Source organism: Callorhinus ursinus, unplaced genomic scaffold (assembly GCF_003265705.2).
Source record: "Callorhinus ursinus isolate GAN/ISIS: 27379988/994484 unplaced genomic scaffold, GSC_fseal_2.0 scaffold6, whole genome shotgun sequence".
NCBI classification, from domain to species: Eukaryota; Metazoa; Chordata; class Mammalia; order Carnivora; family Otariidae; genus Callorhinus; species Callorhinus ursinus.
In genome coordinates, this window is record NW_027397068.1 from 321766 (window position 1) to 328904 (window position 7139).

The following is a 7139-nucleotide window of genomic DNA, read 5'->3' on the forward strand; positions in this document are numbered from 1 at the left end:
CCCCCCCCCCAACTTTCAGGTTATTTTTGAGACATTTTCCATGTGACAAACTTTACCCCTTTTCACCACTTTCCTGGGGGATGGGCCTAGATCCTCACAGGAGTTTAAATATTTAGCATGCCCTAAATTGTATTTGCCACAAAATCTTTAGAATTATTCTTTTTATCCTACAGTCACTGCCTTCATATTCCACTAAGTAGAATACCAATGACATATTTAGTCATATTTCTTTGTAGTAAAATCGCTATACTTTTCTAAATTCACATTAGATTTTTGGGAACTTAATATATTGAAAAGTTACATAACATGAATGGATGTTTTTCACTTATAAAATGCAAATACAGTGAAGAAGGCTGAAAAAATATCCTGAGAACTGTCATTTCAAAGACAATAGACCTAAGTTGTCAGTTGTAAAAGAAATCAAAACATATATCAACTGCCAATAAAAATTGTTACAAAAATTAATTTGTTTCTAAGTTACAGAAGTAAGTTTTAATTTGTCTTCAGGATTTAATCAGAGTTTTAGTGCAATGGTAGAACACATAGAAAGTGAAAATATTTTCTTATACAAGTGAAATTTATAGACTCTCATAAAGTTTTTCATTAGTTTTTGAACATCACAGCTCACATTTTTTGGTGCCCAAAATAATATCCTGGTTATGGCTGACTACCTCTGCCAGGCAGTAGTAAATAAGTATTATTTCTAGCCAATGTCTATCATAGCAGATGTAATGAATTACTGGGATAGGATTTAATTTTTAAGTGTTGGCTTAAAATATGACTATGTCAGGGAATTAACAGGTGCGTTAGCATTTTGATGTGGAAATCATTTCTATTCTTTATTTTGGCACATTGTTGCCAAGTGGTTTTTCTATCATGCTGAGGAGAGTTTCCTGAGAACAAGACAAAAGCTTTCTGATTGGGTCAGGTTTAAATTAAGTCTTATCATTTACATCCCTTCAAACTGAGTAGAGAGAAAACAATTGCTATGTGCAGGGAAGTGGTGGCAGGAGAGAGGGGTGTACGCAGAGAGAACATTCATTTTTAATTCTGGTGCAGTGGCACAGATGGGGAATGTCCCACATAGAGTTGTTTCTAGTCTCTGCTTAAACACATAACGATTTTATTATTTTGTGTGCCTGCTCCCTCTCCCCAGTGGGAAGAGAGAGAATGGAGAAAGAAAAGAAAATTGAGCTTATTCTTTAATTTTCAACAAAACCTAAATGCACACTTAAAAGAGAACAAGAAAAGTTATCGTCAGCTTATATATAACCACTCTCATTCATGGTACTTAGATCAGAAAAGGCATGGCTGTTATTGTCATGAATATTTTAAAGTTTCAAGGAGGTTCAGGGAGAGGCAGTCTTACCTGGCATGCAAGCAGCAGTATCTGTTTGAAGGACAAAAAATTGCATCAGTGTGTGTGTATGTGTGTGTGTGTGTGTGTGTGTGTGTGTGTGTGTGTGAATAGTTTCTAATTACTTCAATACTGTGGTGTATCTCATCTTTCATGGTTCCCTCACTGAAAGGCAGACAGTACCCATAGGATATTCTTTTCAGCCTTCTTCACTGTAATTGCATTTTATAAGTGATAATCATCCATTCACATTAAGTAACTTTTCAGTATATTAAGTTCCTAAAAGTCTAATATGAATTTAGAAAAGTATAGCAATTTTACTATAAAGAAATATGACTAAATATGTCATTGGTATTCTACTTAGTGGAATATGAAGGCAGAGGCTGTAGGATAAAGAGAATAACTCTTAAAAGATTTTCTGGCAAATATAATTTAGAGCATGCTAAATATTTAAGCTCCTATGAAGATCTAGGCCCATCCCCCCAGGAAGATGGGGAAAGGTGACATTTTTGTATTTTTTTAAGTATATATATGTATATATGTATATAATTTTGATAACAATTTCCATAGCCAGTTATGTGACTTTGATTTAAATAAGTGGTCCATTGAATTCAGTTCCCGTGACTAGAACCCTTTCAAGATATGTAAGATACCAAACATGTATCAGATATTAACTTTACCTTTAAAATAATTATAATCTATCTTAAGAAAGAAATTATAAATACACATACTAAAAACTAAACAACATCAATTTTAAGTAAGAGTTAAGGAATTGCCAGAAGAGAAGTGATTTTATTAAAATCAATTACAAATAGAACTATTATAGGAGAATTCAGAGGATGAAAGAATACCTTCTGTTTAAGCAAGACTGTCCTGAGGAGATGGAACTAGAAATGAATCTTACGAATATTTCACTGGAGATGAGAGCAGAGAAAATGTTCTTAGTAAGTGAAATATTAAAAATGAGTGCATGGGACTCTAGTAGTCCATGGAATGGATGGAAATGTTTTCTTCAATTCGTACCTATTGTCCTCTCCAGTGAAATTCCAATTTAAAGCACCTCTGTGGTAGTATGGGTGGTCGCTGAGATGGACATGAGGAATGTGTTAGAATAAACTGGGTATTTCCAAATGTAAGCTAGAACTTAAAACTTAGAGCTTGAAGTTCAAGACACAGAGAACAGGGGACTTTCTATGATTACGTTAAAGGATCCCTGATATTTTGTAGCTCCAAGGAGCTTGGAGAATGACAATGGACTGATAAACTTAATAAGATGAGGTTTACAATCCCAGCTTCCATTCCAGGAATTGTTTTCTTTTACTGGAGAATATAAAACAAAACTTCTGTATATAATACACATACACCGAGTTCCCCTAGCAGAGATATTAGGACAATTTTTAATCTTTAATTAGTGTCCTTTTAACTTTCCAGCTCTTTTCTTGATTTGATCTTCATGGCAACCCACAATACAACAAATCTTCTGTAATGCTGATGTCATGCTGATGGGAAGTCAGTAACAGGAAGAAGCAAGAAACATAAATGCCCATGGATATAATTATTTTAGAAGCTGGGAGATAAAATCCCCACTTAGCGGCTGAAATCTCAGTAAAATTTCTTGGAGCCCATGGTTTATGGTGTGTAGTGATGTCCATAAAGTGAAAAACAAGATGCTACATTTTAAGGCACTATTACTAATAAGAAAGGAAGCCTTGTTTGTATCTTTGGATTTTGGAAGTTATATAGACATACAGCATTTATTAGTGTATATTACCTTCTTACCTCGTAATCCCTAAGGATTTGAGTGGACTGCAGAGCAAGACAATTCTCTTCAGCTCATTCTAGCTTACATACAAGAAGCTCTCCCACTTGACTCTTATGCCATAGTATATTCAGTGTTGCTTTAAGTGTCCATGATAGAACAGGATGTTGAAGGGAGCCTGTGAAAATCCCTGATAAGGGAACCGAAGTCCCTTAGACTTCCATACAAAAACATGGTTTTCTACAACCACTCTTCTTTTGGCAAAAAATTTTGTTTGCAAATGTACCTGATTGAGATTAAATGCCTAACCATAAGACAAAACATGACCAGATGACCTGAGATGCCCATCACTGACTGGGTATTATTTGATCCTCCAAGTTATAAAATTGGGTGTCCAAGTGGCACACCCTCATCAAATGGAGATGGTACACCCAAGATTGGGCTGGAGTACATGTACGTGGTATAAGCAGGTGGTCCACATCCCAGTGTACCTTCCCTTGCACTTGCACCCACACTTCAGTGCATCTTCTAGCCACCTAGGGAGTCTCCTATCACCAGTTGAGTAAGGAAAAAAATAGATTCTGGCCTATGGGTGGTTGTACATGACATGCTGGCACTTGCCATAAATTCATTGTTGAGAATTATAATCCCATTAAATGATGGATATAAAAGGCAGATAAATCATTCCATAGTTAGAACTGGTTGTCTATTTTGCCTAGGAGTTGAGATAATCTGAGGTTTGGATTTAGGCTGCCTGGTGAGTGGTATGGTCCAGTGGTTAGGGGCTTGGAAGGAATAGTATTGGAGGATTGATGGTGACAAGATATAAGCAAGAAGGGAGAGCTATGTGGCTGGATGTCTTCGAGTAGGAGGGTGTTTGTTTTCCCTAAAAAAGCCTTCTTAATGCCACCCACTGCAGAGATGGCTCTAAGTAATCAGACAAATAACTCACTTTGTGAATGTCAGTCTCTCTCTCTACAATTCTCATGCTTTCTCGATGGGCTCCTGAACAAAGTGGCTGTGGTATCAGGGATGCTGGCAGTTATGTATTTTATAACGTGGGCATCTAGGCAAAATTTACCTGACTACTGTCGCTGCTGAGGACCCATCTATGACTTATTCAATGTCATGCATCCCATCTATTATTGCTTCTGATCAAGGAATTTATTTTGCAGTAACAGAAGTGAAATAGCAAGTTGACTATTAAGAGAATTACTAATTTTACATGTATGCAGAAGCAGCTGGCCTTATAATGTGGAGAAATGGATTATTGAACTGTCAGTTATGGCATTAGCTTGGGGCTAATACATTACCAGATTAGAATACTGCCTACAGTATTTAATATTTTCTTTGAATTTGTGGCGGATATATGGTACTCATGGAATATATGAAAGAATTAGTGCCCTTTTTTCCATTTTAAACCTGATAACCCATTTGTAAAATTTTTTCTTCCATTCTCTTGACCTTGAATTCTGCTGGCTTAGAAGTTTAATAACAGCAATTGTTTCACTGCACTGGAAGCCGGGACACCACGCGCCATTTTAGGCTCCTGACACCACTGAACCCAAAAGCCAAAAAGGCTATGTTGACTAGGGTGTTTGATTTTTATGACCAGTCATTATGATTGCTGCTCTGCAGTGAGGCAGAAAAATATGTCTAAATCTCAGGGAGTTTTGTGTGTGTCTCCTAATACTACCACATCCAGTGGTAAAGTGAGTGGAAGTCTACAGAAACTTAATATCGGCAGGAAAACCAAGGTTCAGATCCCTCGGCAATGAAGACCACCCTTTCTTTGTACTCCTTTTTGTTTGGCAACTGGATTCTTTTCATGTTCCTGAGGTGCCTATATTTGAACAACCCATGACTCTGTCCTTTAGCCTTCATTTCTATCAATAATAAATTCATCTCTGAATTAGTTCTATGGTTTTAGATACAATCTATATACTGATGACTCAGAAGTTTCTATCTCCAGCCAGGACCATCTCCTGGATTACAGACACATATATCCAGTTGCCTTGGATTCATAAAATTAGTAAGTTCAAAACAAAACTCTTGATTTTCTTCTCCATCTCAGTCAATGGGCAGCTCTCTTCTTGCAGTAGATTGGACCCCAAATCTCAGAGTCATCATTGACTTTTCTCTTTCTCTCACATACCACACTTAAGTCATCTTCAAAGCCTGTCAGCTATTCTTCTAAAATACACCCAAACTCAGTCAATTTCTCTTCATTTCCTCTTGCTTGAGTTATTGTATAGCCTTCTAAGTATTTCTTCTGCTTCCATTCTCTATTAACCACGTTTCTGATGTTTTGACATCTGACGTCTTGGTGACCCTGAAGAGATTGGCCCTCCCAGGGCTAGCCAATTTCTAGAGATCCAAATAGTGCTGGCCTGCAAGTCCTCCTTTCATATGCAAACCAATGACTCCTTTCATATGCAGACCAATCCAAGCTCACACCCCCAATCACCTCCTTTATAGAGCTATTCTGTAGACAGTTATCCACCTGCCCTAATAACACTAGTGCTAGCTAACTGACAACCTGAGAGCATCCGTACAGCCTGCTGAAATTATTCAAACTAGCCAAGCCCGAACCTGCAGAGCCTGCATTGCCTTACCTTTCCCACAGAAACCACACTCAAGGTTCTTGCCCAGGTTTTCCTCTAGCTCCCTCTGCCTCCTGACCAACCCCAGTGCTTCCTCACCTATCCCCTGCAGGACTTGGTATGCCCATTCCTCTTCTGAACTGTGAGGAACAAATTATCCTGATCTGTTGTGAATCATAATATCTGTGTTTAAAAACACATCTTTGACTGCCCAGTCTCATCTACATAGAGCAGCCAGATGAGCCTTTTAAAATAAAATATGTCAGATCATGTCATTTTTATTTTAAAAATCCTCCAATAGCTGCCCATTTCTCCTAGGTCCTGCAAGACACTTTCAGATCCTGCTGTCCTTCCTGTTGCTTCTATCACCTTCCTGCCTCATTGGTCTTCTCTGTGTTTCTGAACAAATCAAGCTGCCCACCTCATAGCCTTTGTATTTGCTTTTCCTCTGCCTAGAATGCTTTTCTCCTACTTATACACATACCCTGTTTCCTCTTTTCTAGGCTTCTGCTCCAATACCTGTTAGAGGGATAGTCTCTGTACACTGTATATAAACTAGACCTTGCATTCTATTGCGTCACTTTATCTTCATTTATCTGCTTCTTTTCCCTTTTTAGTACTATAGAAAAGATACAGATAAATGAAGATAAAGTGACACAATAGAATGCAAGGTTATTTTGCTTATTTTTCTACACTAGAATGTAAATTTCCCAAATGCAGGTACTTTGTTTCTTTCACTGCTATACTCAACAGTGCCTGGAATGGGTCCTATCACAGGGATAGGTGGTCACTGAATATTAAGGTAATAAAATTAAGTTTTTGTTAGTCAGGTGCTGAAACTTTGGCTATATAGTTGATGTAAGGGTACCAAGAAATTTTTTCTTTTACAGAAATAAAATTCAAGAGTTATAGATTGACCTGATATTTGTCAGCATTACTCTTGCTTTTGTTTAAAATGGCATGTTTAAGGATAGTGGTGAACGTCATCATGTCCACAGTGAAACCAGGTGGTGGGACATCAGAGAAGGCAGTTTCTCTCTGTTTCCAACCCCATCAATTTTCCCTCTGTCACTTGTGGCTGTGGACACTTGAATGAGAAGATAGAGAAATAACACTGGATTTAGAAGATGAACCATCTATATTATTTTCCTCAAAGAAATTCCCTCCCATTCTCTATAGTATCTCAGATCTGTATATGTCCTTTTCTAGCTCTCATCACCAGAAATCTGATGAATAATATCTATGTATTTATATTGCCTATCCACATAAGGTCCAGCTTGAAGGGCTTTGCTTATTACTCATTACTCATGAAAGAAGCACCACCCTTACCTGGCCCATGTTTCTTTCTTCCTCACTCTGTTTCTTTCTTTCCTCTTCCTTCCTTCCTTCCTTCCTTCCTTCCTTCCTTCCTTCCTTCCTT